The following is a 14,526-nucleotide window of genomic DNA, read 5'->3' as shown; positions in this document are numbered from 1 at the left end:
CTAATCAACCAAACTTTTTGGGTTTGTTTCTCTTTTATAGTCTGCAGGCATTAAATGAAAGAAGTCAGTGTTCCAGCAGAGGGAGACAACGTTTCAGAAAAGGCATTGTAGCAAACCAAAAAAGAAATTTTAAGCGCAGCAGAGTAACCAGCTCACATACCTGTTAGCTCAGGTGAGTTTAAAAGGCTGCTGTTGATAACAAGGGCATTTGCTAAATAGATGGTGTGTGTGCAACAATATACTGAAAGGTCAATTATATTGTGCAGCTTATCTCACCACCTGTAGTTATTTAGGTGAAAGCTCCAAAATGCTTGCCTAATATGTCTGTTTATCCAAAAGGAAGTATAGAGGGAGAGCTAGATAGATAGCATTGCATTACATTACATTACATGGCAATGCAATGCACAGTTGCTGAAGTTGAACCAAAATGAGCTTGTCATCTGGCTTCTGCAACTTTTAACATGAAAAATCCAATGAGGAGAAGAAAAGCAAAGCCAAAGAGTCCATCCCAAAATCCGACAAACAAGCAAAATGAACAAAAAGCATTGAATTCAATTCTTTCTGATTTTAGAAACTGCATTAAAGAAGGGGTGCACCGGTCCTGGAGATACTGCAATACCAGGTCAATGCGTGGAGTGGACAGAGCAAGCTCTTTTTCCATCTCCCTGTTCTAAAAATCCATTTAATATATGGTCCCCAGATAGGGGACGTATCAGATATTAAACTGATAAGAACAGATACTACACTTGATCTTAGCCAAAAGGCCGAGAAGCGATAACCAGAATTGGTTTCCGACTACGGTGCCACCCAAGGATTCTGAAAAGTCCATTTGTGGAGATGGCCACCTGGACTCCCGTTAAGAAGACATGCTGTCAACCTCTAGATCCCTCACATGCCTGCACTTTTCGGCTTGCTGCTGCTGCAATCTACGCGTTTTAGATCTGCATAACTCCACCTCTTTTAGCACAGTACCCTCAACCCCCGGCTGTTCCCACCCGCCTCAACACCGTTGGAAGGGAGGAGAACCAATTAAGGCGGGGGGGTGGGGTGGAACGAGCAGCTGTCTACCCTTAGCAGGAGGGTTGCTGATTAATTACCTCTCCTGCTGCTGCTGCTGCTGGCTGTCCAGCAGCAGACTGAAGGTGGCTGCTGCTGTGCGCAGGTATATAAAGGCTCAGAGCCTATTATGACATGCGCAGCCAGCGTTCCATTGCCACATTCCGTCTACTGCAGGCGGGATACCTGGATGGCTGAATGTCACTGAGAAGATCACAGAGACCGCCATAAGCAACAGTTTAAAAGAATGCCACAGACTAATCAACCAAACTTTTTGGGTTTGTTTCTCTTTTATAGTCTGCAGGCATTAAGTGAAAGAAGTCAGTGTTCCAGCAGAGGGAGACAACGTTTCAGAAAAGGCATTGTAGCAAACCAAAAAAGAAATTTTAAGCGCAGCAGAGTAACCAGCTCACATACCTGTTAGCTCAGGTGAGTTTAAAAGGCTGCTGTTGATAACAAGGGCATTTGCTAAATAGATGGTGTGTGTGCAACAATATACTGAAAGGTCAATTATATTGTGCAGCTTATCTCACCACCTGTAGTTATTTAGGTGAAAGCTCCAAAATGCTTGCCTAATATGTCTGTTTATCCAAAAGGAAGTATAGAGGGAGAGCTAGATAGATAGCATTGCATTACATTACATTACATGGCAATGCAATGCACAGTTGCTGAAGTTGAACCAAAATGAGCTTGTCATCTGGCTTCTGCAACTTTTAACATGAAAAATCCAATGAGGAGAAGAAAAGCAAAGCCAAAGAGTCCATCCCAAAATCCGACAAACAAGCAAAATGAACAAAAAGCATTGAATTCAATTCTTTCTGATTTTAGAAACTGCATTAAAGAAGGGGTGCACCGGTCCTGGAGATACTGCAATACCAGGTCAATGCGTGGAGTGGACAGAGCAAGCTCTTTTTCCATCTCCCTGTTCTAAAAATCCATTTAATATATGGTCCCCAGATAGGGGACGTATCAGATATTAAACTGATAAGAACAGATACTACACTTGATCTTAGCCAAAAGGCCGAGAAGCGATAACCAGAATTGGTTTCCGACTACGGTGCCACCCAAGGATTCTGAAAAGTCCATTTGTGGAGATGGCCACCTGGACTCCCGTTAAGAAGACATGCTGTCAACCTCTAGATCCCTCACATGCCTGCACTTTTCGGCTTGCTGCTGCTGCAATCTACGCGTTTTAGATCTGCATAACTCCACCTCTTTTAGCACAGTACCCTCAACCCCCGGCTGTTCCCACCCGCCTCAACACCGTTGGAAGGGAGGAGAACCAATTAAGGCGGGGGGGTGGGGTGGAACGAGCAGCTGTCTACCCTTAGCAGGAGGGTTGCTGATTAATTACCTCTCCTGCTGCTGCTGCTGCTGGCTGTCCAGCAGCAGACTGAAGGTGGCTGCTGCTGTGCGCAGGTATATAAAGGCTCAGAGCCTATTATGACATGCGCAGCCAGCGTTCCATTGCCACATTCCGTCTACTGCAGGCGGGATACCTGGATGGCTGAATGTCACTGAGAAGATCACAGAGACCGCCATAAGCAACAGTTTAAAAGAATGCCACAGACTAATCAACCAAACTTTTTGGGTTTGTTTCTCTTTTATAGTCTGCAGGCATTAAATGAAAGAAGTCAGTGTTCCAGCAGAGGGAGACAACGTTTCAGAAAAGGCATTGTAGCAAACCAAAAAAGAAATTTTAAGCGCAGCAGAGTAACCAGCTCACATACCTGTTAGCTCAGGTGAGTTTAAAAGGCTGCTGTTGATAACAAGGGCATTTGCTAAATAGATGGTGTGTGTGCAACAATATACTGAAAGGTCAATTATATTGTGCAGCTTATCTCACCACCTGTAGTTATTTAGGTGAAAGCTCCAAAATGCTTGCCTAATATGTCTGTTTATCCAAAAGGAAGTATAGAGGGAGAGCTAGATAGATAGCATTGCATTACATTACATTACATGGCAATGCAATGCACAGTTGCTGAAGTTGAACCAAAATGAGCTTGTCATCTGGCTTCTGCAACTTTTAACATGAAAAATCCAATGAGGAGAAGAAAAGCAAAGCCAAAGAGTCCATCCCAAAATCCGACAAACAAGCAAAATGAACAAAAAGCATTGAATTCAATTCTTTCTGATTTTAGAAACTGCATTAAAGAAGGGGTGCACCGGTCCTGGAGATACTGCAATACCAGGTCAATGCGTGGAGTGGACAGAGCAAACTCTTTTTCCATCTCCCTGTTCTAAAAATCCATTTAATATATGGTCCCCAGATAGGGGACGTATCAGATATTAAACTGATAAGAACAGATACTACACTTGATCTTAGCCAAAAGGCCGAGAAGCGATAACCAGAATTGGTTTCCGACTACGGTGCCACCCAAGGATTCTGAAAAGTCCATTTGTGGAGATGGCCACCTGGACTCCCGTTAAGAAGACATGCTGTCAACCTCTAGATCCCTCACATGCCTGCACTTTTCGGCTTGCTGCTGCTGCAATCCACGCGTTTTAGATCTGCATAACTCCACCTCTTTTAGCACAGTACCCTCAACCCCCGGCTGTTCCCACCCGCCTCAACACCGTTGGAAGGGAGGAGAACCAATTAAGGCGGGGGGGGGGGGTGGAACGAGCAGCTGTCTACCCTTAGCAGGAGGTTTGCTGATTAATTACCTCTCCTGCTGCTGCTGCTGCTGGCTGTCCAGCAGCAGACTGAAGGTGGCTGCTGCTGTGCGCAGGTATATAAAGGCTCAGAGCCTATTATGACACGCGCAGCCAGCGTTCCATTGCCACATTCCGTCTACTGCAGGCGGGATACCTGGATGGCTGAATGTCACTGAGAAGCTCACAGAGACCGCCATAAGCAACAGTTTAAAAGAATGCCACAGACTAATCAACCAAACTTTTTGGGTTGGTTTCTCTTTTATAGTCTGCAGGCATTAAATGAAAGAAGTCAGTGTTCCAGCAGAGGGAGACAACGTTTCAGAAAAGGCATTGTAGCAAACCAAAAAAGAAATTTTAAGCGCAGCAGAGTAACCAGCTCACATACCTGTTAGCTCAGGTGAGTTTAAAAGGCTGCTGTTGATAACAAGGGCATTTGCTAAATAGATGGTGTGTGTGCAACAATATACTGAAAGGTCAATTATATTGTGCAGCTTATCTCACCACCTGTAGTTATTTAGGTGAAAGCTCCAAAATGCTTGCCTAATATGTCTGTTTATCCAAAAGGAAGTATAGAGGGAGAGCTAGATAGATAGCATTGCATTACATTACATTACATGGCAATGCAATGCACAGTTGCTGAAGTTGAACCAAAATGAGCTTGTCATCTGGCTTCTGCAACTTTTAACATGAAAAATCCAATGAGGAGAAGAAAAGCAAAGCCAAAGAGTCCATCCCAAAATCCGACAAACAAGCAAAATGAACAAAAAACATTGAATTCAATTCTTTCTGATTTTAGAAACTGCATTAAAGAAGGGGTGCACCGGTCCTGGAGATACTGCAATACCAGGTCAATGCGTGGAGTGGACAGAGCAAGCTCTTTTTCCATCTCCCTGTTCTAAAAATCCATTTAATATATGGTCCCCAGATAGGGGACGTATCAGATATTAAACTGATAAGAACAGATACTACACTTTATCTTAGCCAAAAGGCCGAGAAGCGATAACCAGAATTGGTTTCCGACTACGGTGCCACCCAAGGATTCTGAAAAGTCCATTTGTGGAGATGGCCACCTGGACTCCCGTTAAGAAGACATGCTGTCAACCTCTAGATCCCTCACATGCCTGCACTTTTCGGCTTGCTGCTGCTGCAATCCACGCATTTTAGATCTGCATAACTCCACCTCTTTTAGCACAGTACCCTCAACCCCCGGCTGTTCCCACCCGCCTCAACACCGTTGGAAGGGAGGAGAACCAATTAAGGCGGGGGGGGGGGTGGAACGAGCAGCTGTCTACCCTTAGCAGGAGGGTTGCTGATTAATTACCTCTCCTGCTGCTGCTGCTGCTGGCTGTCCAGCAGCAGACTGAAGGTGGCTGCTGCTGTGCGCAGGTATATAAAGGCTCAGAGCCTATTATGACACGCGCAGCCAGCGTTCCATTGCCACATTCCGTCTACTGCAGGCGGGATACCTGGATGGCTGAATGTCACTGAGAAGCTCACAGAGACCGCCATAAGCAACAGTTTAAAAGAATGCCACAGACTAATCAACCAAACTTTTTGGGTTGGTTTCTCTTTTATAGTCTGCAGGCATTAAATGAAAGAAGTCAGTGTTCCAGCAGAGGGAGACAACGTTTCAGAAAAGGCATTGTAGCAAACCAAAAAAGAAATTTTAAGTGCAGCAGAGTAACCAGCTCACATACCTGTTAGCTCAGGTGAGTTTAAAAGGCTGCTGTTGATAACAAGGGCATTTGCTAAATAGATGGTGTGTGTGCAACAATATACTGAAAGGTCAATTATATTGTGCAGCTTATCTCACCACCTGTAGTTATTTAGGTGAAAGCTCCAAAATGCTTGCCTAATATGTCTGTTTATCCAAAAGGAAGTATAGAGGGAGAGCTAGATAGATAGCATTGCATTACATTACATTACATGGCAATGCAATGCACAGTTGCTGAAGTTGAACCAAAATGAGCTTGTCATCTGGCTTCTGCAACTTTTAACATGAAAAATCCAATGAGGAGAAGAAAAGCAAAGCCAAAGAGTCCATCCCAAAATCCGACAAACAAGCAAAATGAACAAAAAGCATTGAATTCAATTCTTTCTGATTTTAGAAACTGCATTAAAGAAGGGGTGCACCGGTCCTGGAGATACTGCAATACCAGGTCAATGCGTGGAGTGGACAGAGCAAGCTCTTTTTCCATCTCCCTGTTCTAAAAATCCATTTAATATATGGTCCCCAGATAGGGGACGTATCAGATATTAAACTGATAAGAACAGATACTACACTTGATCTTAGCCAAAAGGCCGAGAAGCGATAACCAGAATTGGTTTCCGACTACGGTGCCACCCAAGGATTCTGAAAAGTCCATTTGTGGAGATGGCCACCTGGACTCCCGTTAAGAAGACATGCTGTCAACCTCTAGATCCCTCACATGCCTGCACTTTTCGGCTTGCTGCTGCTGCAATCCACGCGTTTTAGATCTGCATAACTCCACCTCTTTTAGCACAGTACCCTCAACCCCCGGCTGTTCCCACCCGCCTCAACACCGTTGGAAGGGAGGAGAACCAATTAAGGCGGGGGGGGGGGTGGAACGAGCAGCTGTCTACCCTTAGCAGGAGGGTTGCTGATTAATTACCTCTCCTGCTGCTGCTGCTGCTGGCTGTCCAGCAGCAGACTGAAGGTGGCTGCTGCTGTGCGCAGGTATATAAAGGCTCAGAGCCTGTTATGACACGCGAAGCCAGCGTTCCATTGCCACATTCCGTCTACTGCAGGCGGGATACCTGGATGGCTGAATGTCACTGAGAAGCTCACAGAGACCGCCATAAGCAACAGTTTAAAAGAATGCCACAGACTAATCAACCAAACTTTTTGGGTTGGTTTCTCTTTTATAGTCTGCAGGCATTAAATGAAAGAAGTCAGTGTTCCAGCAGAGGGAGACAACGTTTCAGAAAAGGCATTGTAGCAAACCAAAAAAGAAATTTTAAGCGCAGCAGAGTAACCAGCTCACATACCTGTTAGCTCAGGTGAGTTTAAAAGGCTGCTGTTGATAACAAGGGCATTTGCTAAATAGATGGTGTGTGTGCAACAATATACTGAAAGGTCAATTATATTGTGCAGCTTATCTCACCACCTGTAGTTATTTAGGTGAAAGCTCCAAAATGCTTGCCTAATATGTCTGTTTATCCAAAAGGAAGTATAGAGGGAGAGCTAGATAGATAGCATTGCATTACATTACATTACATGGCAATGCAATGCACAGTTGCTGAAGTTGAACCAAAATGAGCTTGTCATCTGGCTTCTGCAACTTTTAACATGAAAAATCCAATGAGGAGAAGAAAAGCAAAGCCAAAGAGTCCATCCCAAAATCTGACAAACAAGCAAAATGAACAAAAAGCATTGAATTCAATTCTTTCTGATTTTAGAAACTGCATTAAAGAAGGGGTGCACCGGTCCTGGAGATACTGCAATACCAGGTCAATGCGTGGAGTGGACAGAGCAAGCTCTTTTTCCATCTCCCTGTTCTAAAAATCCATTTAATATATGGTCCCCAGATAGGGGACGTATCAGATATTAAACTGATAAGAACAGATACTACACTTGATCTTAGCCAAAAGGCCGAGAAGCGATAACCAGAATTGGTTTCCGACTACGGTGCCACCCAAGGATTCTGAAAAGTCCATTTGTGGAGATGGCCACCTGGACTCCCGTTAAGAAGACATGCTGTCAACCTCTAGATCCCTCACATGCCTGCACTTTTCGGCTTGCTGCTGCTGCAATCCACGCGTTTTAGATCTGCATAACTCCACCTCTTTTAGCACAGTACCCTCAACCCCCGGCTGTTCCCACCCGCCTCAACACCGTTGGAAGGGAGGAGAACCAATTAAGGCGGGGGGGGGTGGAACGAGCAGCTGTCTACCCTTAGCAGGAGGGTTGCTGATTAATTACCTCTCCTGCTGCTGCTGCTGCTGGCTGTCCAGCAGCAGACTGAAGGTGGCTGCTGCTGTGCGCAGGTATATAAAGGCTCAGAGCCTATTATGACACGCGCAGCCAGCGTTCCATTGCCACATTCCGTCTACTGCAGGCGGGATACCTGGATGGCTGAATGTCACTGAGAAGCTCACAGAGACCGCCATAAGCAACAGTTTAAAAGAATGCCACAGACTAATCAACCAAACTTTTTGGGTTGGTTTCTCTTTTATAGTCTGCAGGCATTAAATGAAAGAAGTCAGTGTTCCAGCAGAGGGAGACAACGTTTCAGAAAAGGCATTGTAGCAAACCAAAAAAGAAATTTTAAGGGCAGCAGAGTAACCAGCTCACATACCTGTTAGCTCAGGTGAGTTTAAAAGGCTGCTGTTGATAACAAGGGCATTTGCTAAATAGATGGTGTGTGTGCAACAATATACTGAAAGGTCAATTATATTGTGCAGCTTATCTCACCACCTGTAGTTATTTAGGTGAAAGCTCCAAAATGCTTGCCTAATATGTCTGTTTATCCAAAAGGAAGTATAGAGGGAGAGCTAGATAGATAGCATTGCATTACATTACATTACATGGCAATGCAATGCACAGTTGCTGAAGTTGAACCAAAATGAGCTTGTCATCTGGCTTCTGCAACTTTTAACATGAAAAATCCAATGAGGAGAAGAAAAGCAAAGCCAAAGAGTCCATCCCAAAATCCGACAAACAAGCAAAATGAACAAAAAGCATTGAATTCAATTCTTTCTGATTTTAGAAACTGCATTAAAGAAGGGGTGCACCGGTCCTGGAGATACTGCAATACCAGGTCAATGCGTGGAGTGGACAGAGCAAGCTCTTTTTCCATCTCCCTGTTCTAAAAATCCATTTAATATATGGTCCCCAGATAGGGGACGTATCAGATATTAAACTGATAAGAACAGATACTACACTTGATCTTAGCCAAAAGGCCGAGAAGCGATAACCAGAATTGGTTTCCGACTACGGTGCCACCCAAGGATTCTGAAAAGTCCATTTGTGGAGATGGCCACATGGACTCCCGTTAAGAAGACATGCTGTCAACCTCTAGATCCCTCACATGCCTGCACTTTTCGGCTTGCTGCTGCTGCAATCCACGCGTTTTAGATCTGCATAACTCCACCTCTTTTAGCACAGTACCCTCAACCCCCGGCTGTTCCCACCCGCCTCAACACCGTTGGAAGGGAGGAGAACCAATTAAGGCGGGGGGGGGGGTGGAACGAGCAGCTGTCTACCCTTAGCAGGAGGGTTGCTGATTAATTACCTCTCCTGCTGCTGCTGCTGCTGGCTGTCCAGCAGCAGACTGAAGGTGGCTGCTGCTGTGCGCAGGTATATAAAGGCTCAGAGCCTATTATGACACGCGCAGCCAGCGTTCCATTGCCACATTCCGTCTACTGCAGGCGGGATACCTGGATGGCTGAATGTCATTGAGAAGCTCACAGAGACCGCCATAAGCAACAGTTTAAAAGAATGCCACAGACTAATCAACCAAACTTTTTGGGTTGGTTTCTCTTTTATAGTCTGCAGGCATTAAATGAAAGAAGTCAGTGTTCCAGCAGAGGGAGACAACGTTTCAGAAAAGGCATTGTAGCAAACCAAAAAAGAAATTTTAAGCGCAGCAGAGTAACCAGCTCACATACCTGTTAGCTCAGGTGAGTTTAAAAGGCTGCTGTTGATAACAAGGGCATTTGCTAAATAGATGGTGTGTGTGCAACAATATACTGAAAGGTCAATTATATTGTGCAGCTTATCTCACCACCTGTAGTTATTTAGGTGAAAGCTCCAAAATGCTTGCCTAATATGTCTGTTTATCCAAAAGGAAGTATAGAGGGAGAGCTAGATAGATAGCATTGCATTACATTACATTACATGGCAATGCAATGCACAGTTGCTGAAGTTGAACCAAAATGAGCTTGTCATCTGGCTTCTGCAACTTTTAACATGAAAAATCCAATGAGGAGAAGAAAAGCAAAGCCAAAGAGTCCATCCCAAAATCCGACAAACAAGCAAAATGAACAAAAAGCATTGAATTCAATTCTTTCTGATTTTAGAAACTGCATTAAAGAAGGGGTGCACCGGTCCTGGAGATACTGCAATACCAGGTCAATGCGTGGAGTGGACAGAGCAAGCTCTTTTTCCATCTCCCTGTTCTAAAAATCCATTTAATATATGGTCCCCAGATAGGGGACGTATCAGATATTAAACTGATAAGAACAGATACTACACTTGATCTTAGCCAAAAGGCCGAGAAGCGATAACCAGAATTGGTTTCCGACTACGGTGCCACCCAAGGATTCTGAAAAGTCCATTTGTGGAGATGGCCACCTGGACTCCCGTTAAGAAGACATGCTGTCAACCTCTAGATCCCTCACATGCCTACACTTTTCGGCTTGCTGCTGCTGCAATCCACGCGTTTTAGATCTGCATAACTCCACCTCTTTTAGCACAGTACCCTCAACCCCCGGCTGTTCCCACCCGCCTCAACACCGTTGGAAGGGAGGAGAACCAATTAAGGCGGGGGGGGGGTGGAACGAGCAGCTGTCTACCCTTAGCAGGAGGGTTGCTGATTAATTACCTCTCCTGCTGCTGCTGCTGCTGGCTGTCCAGCAGCAGACTGAAGGTGGCTGCTGCTGTGCGCAGGTATATAAAGGCTCAGAGCCTATTATGACACGCGCAGCCAGCGTTCCATTGCCACATTCCGTCTACTGCAGGCGGGATACCTGGATGGCTGAATGTCACTGAGAAGCTCACAGAGACCGCCATAAGCAACAGTTTAAAAGAATGCCACAGACTAATCAACCAAACTTTTTGGGTTGGTTTCTCTTTTATAGTCTGCAGGCATTAAATGAAAGAAGTCAGTGTTCCAGCAGAGGGAGACAACGTTTCAGAAAAGGCATTGTAGCAAACCAAAAAAGAAATTTTAAGCGCAGCAGAGTAACCAGCTCACATACCTGTTAGCTCAGGTGAGTTTAAAAGGCTGCTGTTGATAACAAGGGCATTTGCTAAATAGATGGTGTGTGTGCAACAATATACTGAAAGGTCAATTATATTGTGCAGCTTATCTCACCACCTGTAGTTATTTAGGTGAAAGCTCCAAAATGCTTGCCTAATATGTCTGTTTATCCAAAAGGAAGTATAGAGGGAGAGCTAGATAGATAGCATTGCATTACATTACATTACATGGCAATGCAATGCACAGTTGCTGAAGTTGAACCAAAATGAGCTTGTCATCTGGCTTCTGCAACTTTTAACATGAAAAATCCAATGAGGAGAAGAAAAGCAAAGCCAAAGAGTCCATCCCAAAATCCGACAAACAAGCAAAATGAACAAAAAGCATTGAATTCAATTCTTTCTGATTTCAGAAACTGCATTAAAGAAGGGGTGCACCGGTCCTGGAGATACTGCAATACCAGGTCAATGCGTGGAGTGGACAGAGCAAGCTCTTTTTCCATCTCCCTGTTCTAAAAATCCATTTAATATATGGTCCCCAGATAGGGGACGTATCAGATATTAAACTGATAAGAACAGATACTACACTTGATCTTAGCCAAAAGGCCGAGAAGCGATAACCAGAATTGGTTTCCGACTACGGTGCCACCCAAGGATTCTGAAAAGTCCATTTGTGGAGATGGCCACCTGGACTCCCGTTAAGAAGACATGCTGTCAACCTCTAGATCCCTCACATGCCTGCACTTTTCGGCTTGCTGCTGCTGCAATCCACGCGTTTTAGATCTGCATAACTCCACCTCTTTTAGCACAGTACCCTCAACCCCCGGCTGTTCCCACCCACCTCAACACCGTTGGAAGGGAGGAGAACCAATTAAGGCGGGGGGGGGGTGGAACGAGCAGCTGTCTACCCTTAGCAGGAGGGTTGCTGATTAATTACCTCTCCTGCTGCTGCTGCTGCTGGCTGTCCAGCAGCAGACTGAAGGTGGCTGCTGCTGTGCGCAGGTATATAAAGGCTCAGAGCCTATTATGACACGCGCAGCCAGCGTTCCATTGCCACATTCCGTCTACTGCAGGCGGGATACCTGGATGGCTGAATGTCACTGAGAAGCTCACAGAGACCGCCATAAGCAACAGTTTAAAAGAATGCCACAGACTAATCAACCAAACTTTTTGGGTTGGTTTCTCTTTTATAGTCTGCAGGCATTAAATGAAAGAAGTCAGTGTTCCAGCAGAGGGAGACAACGTTTCAGAAAAGGCATTGTAGCAAACCAAAAAAGAAATTTTAAGCGCAGCAGAGTAACCAGCTCACATACCTGTTAGCTCAGGTGAGTTTAAAAGGCTGCTGTTGATAACAAGGGCATTTGCTAAATAGATGGTGTGTGTGCAACAATATACTGAAAGGTCAATTATATTGTGCAGCTTATCTCACCACCTGTAGTTATTTAGGTGAAAGCTCCAAAATGCTTGCCTAATATGTCTGTTTATCCAAAAGGAAGTATAGAGGGAGAGCTAGATAGATAGCATTGCATTACATTACATTACATGGCAATGCAATGCACAGTTGCTGAAGTTGAACCAAAATGAGCTTGTCATCTGGCTTCTGCAACTTTTAACATGAAAAATCCAATGAGGAGAAGAAAAGCAAAGCCAAAGAGTCCATCCCAAAATCCGACAAACAAGCAAAATGAACAAAAAGCATTGAATTCAATTCTTTCTGATTTTAGAAACTGCATTAAAGAAGGGGTGCACCGGTCCTGGAGATACTGCAATACCAGGTCAATGCGTGGAGTGGACAGAGCAAGCTCTTTTTCCATCTCCCTGTTCTAAAAATCCATTTAATATATGGTCCCCAGATAGGGGACGTATCAGATATTAAACTGATAAGAACAGATACTACACTTGATCTTAGCCAAAAGGCCGAGAAGCGATAACCAGAATTGGTTTCCGACTACGGTGCCACCCAAGGATTCTGAAAAGTCCATTTGTGGAGATGGCCACCTGGACTCCCGTTAAGAAGACATGCTGTCAACCTCTAGATCCCTCACATGCCTGCACTTTTCGGCTTGCTGCTGCTGCAATCCACGCGTTTTAGATCTGCATAACTCCACCTCTTTTAGCACAGTACCCTCAACCCCCGGCTGTTCCCACCCGCCTCAACACCGTTGGAAGGGAGGAGAACCAATTAAGGCGGGGGGGGGGGGGTGGAACGAGCAGCTGTCTACCCTTAGCAGGAGGGTTGCTGATTAATTACCTCTCCTGCTGCTGCTGCTGCTGGCTGTCCAGCAGCAGACTGAAGGTGGCTGCTGCTGTGCGCAGGTATATAAAGGCTCAGAGCCTATTATGACACGCGCAGCCAGCGTTCCATTGCCACATTCCGTCTACTGCAGGCGGGATACCTGGATGGCTGAATGTCACTGAGAAGCTCACAGAGACCGCCATAAGCAACAGTTTAAAAGAATGCCACAGAATAATCAACCAAACTTTTTGGGTTGGTTTCTCTTTTATAGTCTGCAGGCATTAAATGAAAGAAGTCAGTGTTCCAGCAGAGGGAGACAACGTTTCAGAAAAGGCATTGTAGCAAACCAAAAAAGAAATTTTAAGCGCAGCAGAGTAACCAGCTCACATACCTGTTAGCTCAGGTGAGTTTAAAAGGCTGCTGTTGATAACAAGGGCATTTGCTAAATAGATGGTGTGTGTGCAACAATATACTGAAAGGTCAATTATATTGTGCAGCTTATCTCACCACCTGTAGTTATTTAGGTGAAAGCTCCAAAATGCTTGCCTAATATGTCTGTTTATCCAAAAGGAAGTATAGAGGGAGAGCTAGATAGATAGCATTGCATTACATTACATTACATGGCAATGCAATGCACAGTTGCTGAAGTTGAACCAAAATGAGCTTGTCATCTGGCTTCTGCAACTTTTAACATGAAAAATCCAATGAGGAGAAGAAAAGCAAAGCCAAAGAGTCCATCCCAAAATCCGACAAACAAGCAAAATGAACAAAAAGCATTGAATTCAATTCTTTCTGATTTTAGAAACTGCATTAAAGAAGGGGTGCACCGGTCCTGGAGATACTGCAATAACAGGTCAATGCGTGGAGTGGACAGAGCAAGCTCTTTTTCCATCTCCCTGTTCTAAAAATCCATTTAATATATGGTCCCCAGATAGGGGACGTATCAGATATTAAACTGATAAGAACAGATACTACACTTGATCTTAGCCAAAAGGCCGAGAAGCGATAACCAGAATTGGTTTCCGACTACGGTGCCACCCAAGGATTCTGAAAAGTCCATTTGTGGAGATGGCCACCTGGACTCCCGTTAAGAAGACATGCTGTCAACCTCTAGATCCCTCACATGCCTGCACTTTTCGGCTTGCTGCTGCTGCAATCCACGCGTTTTAGATCTGCATAACTCCACCTCTTTTAGCCCAGTACCCTCAACCCCCGGCTGTTCCCACCCACCTCAACACCGTTGGAAGGGAGGAGAACCAATTAAGGCGGGGGGGGGGGTGGAACGAGCAGCTGTCTACCCTTAGCAGGAAGGTTGCTGATTAATTACCTCTCCTGCTGCTGCTGCTGCTGGCTGTCCAGCAGCAGACTGAAGGTGGCTGCTGCTGTGCGCAGGTATATAAAGGCTCAGAGCCTATTATGACACGCGCAGCCAGCGTTCCATTGCCACATTCCGTCTACTGCAGGCGGGATACCTGGATGGCTGAATGTCACTGAGAAGCTCACAGAGACCGCCATAAGCAACAGTTTAAAAGAATGCCACAGACTAATCAACCAAACTTTTTGGGTTGGTTTCTCTTTTATAGTCTGCAGGCATTAAATGAAAGAAGTCAGTGTTCCAGCAGAGGGAGACAACATT

At 45.0% G+C, this 14,526-nt stretch overlaps 11 non-coding genes across 11 annotated transcripts; all 11 read right to left on the bottom strand.

Moving 5' to 3' along the window:
• Positions 1 to 585: 585 nt before the first annotated feature.
• On the bottom strand, positions 586 to 776 carry LOC141200271 (U2 spliceosomal RNA). The gene has a single exon (XR_012271996.1). It is a non-coding gene; the product is annotated as a U2 spliceosomal RNA (small nuclear RNA).
• A 1,122-nt stretch (positions 777 to 1,898) lies between these two features.
• Positions 1,899 to 2,089, bottom strand: LOC141200260 (U2 spliceosomal RNA). The gene has a single exon (XR_012271985.1). It is a non-coding gene; the product is annotated as a U2 spliceosomal RNA (small nuclear RNA).
• A 1,122-nt stretch (positions 2,090 to 3,211) lies between these two features.
• LOC141200543 (U2 spliceosomal RNA) lies at positions 3,212 to 3,402 on the bottom strand. Its single transcript, XR_012272261.1, has one exon. It is a non-coding gene; the product is annotated as a U2 spliceosomal RNA (small nuclear RNA).
• Positions 3,403 to 4,524: 1,122 nt separating this feature from the next.
• Positions 4,525 to 4,715, bottom strand: LOC141200635 (U2 spliceosomal RNA). The gene has a single exon (XR_012272349.1). It is a non-coding gene; the product is annotated as a U2 spliceosomal RNA (small nuclear RNA).
• A 1,121-nt stretch (positions 4,716 to 5,836) lies between these two features.
• Positions 5,837 to 6,027, bottom strand: LOC141200249 (U2 spliceosomal RNA). Its single transcript, XR_012271974.1, has one exon. It is a non-coding gene; the product is annotated as a U2 spliceosomal RNA (small nuclear RNA).
• A 1,121-nt stretch (positions 6,028 to 7,148) lies between these two features.
• Positions 7,149 to 7,339, bottom strand: LOC141200237 (U2 spliceosomal RNA). The gene has a single exon (XR_012271963.1). It is a non-coding gene; the product is annotated as a U2 spliceosomal RNA (small nuclear RNA).
• A 1,119-nt stretch (positions 7,340 to 8,458) lies between these two features.
• On the bottom strand, positions 8,459 to 8,649 carry LOC141200225 (U2 spliceosomal RNA). Its single transcript, XR_012271952.1, has one exon. It is a non-coding gene; the product is annotated as a U2 spliceosomal RNA (small nuclear RNA).
• Positions 8,650 to 9,770: 1,121 nt separating this feature from the next.
• LOC141200214 (U2 spliceosomal RNA) lies at positions 9,771 to 9,961 on the bottom strand. The gene has a single exon (XR_012271941.1). It is a non-coding gene; the product is annotated as a U2 spliceosomal RNA (small nuclear RNA).
• A 1,120-nt stretch (positions 9,962 to 11,081) lies between these two features.
• Positions 11,082 to 11,272, bottom strand: LOC141200203 (U2 spliceosomal RNA). The gene has a single exon (XR_012271930.1). It is a non-coding gene; the product is annotated as a U2 spliceosomal RNA (small nuclear RNA).
• A 1,120-nt stretch (positions 11,273 to 12,392) lies between these two features.
• Positions 12,393 to 12,583, bottom strand: LOC141200190 (U2 spliceosomal RNA). The gene has a single exon (XR_012271918.1). It is a non-coding gene; the product is annotated as a U2 spliceosomal RNA (small nuclear RNA).
• A 1,123-nt stretch (positions 12,584 to 13,706) lies between these two features.
• LOC141200644 (U2 spliceosomal RNA) lies at positions 13,707 to 13,897 on the bottom strand. The gene has a single exon (XR_012272358.1). It is a non-coding gene; the product is annotated as a U2 spliceosomal RNA (small nuclear RNA).
• Between the last annotated feature and the right edge of the window lie 629 nt (positions 13,898 to 14,526).

The sequence above is a fragment of the Phyllobates terribilis genome, unplaced genomic scaffold, assembly GCF_046119375.1.
Source record: "Phyllobates terribilis strain yellow unplaced genomic scaffold, ASM4611937v1 Scaffold_108__1_contigs__length_5656254, whole genome shotgun sequence".
NCBI classification, from domain to species: domain Eukaryota; kingdom Metazoa; phylum Chordata; class Amphibia; order Anura; family Dendrobatidae; genus Phyllobates; species Phyllobates terribilis.
Note: the sequence above shows the minus strand (reverse complement) of the source record. Positions and strands in the feature narration are given on the sequence as shown.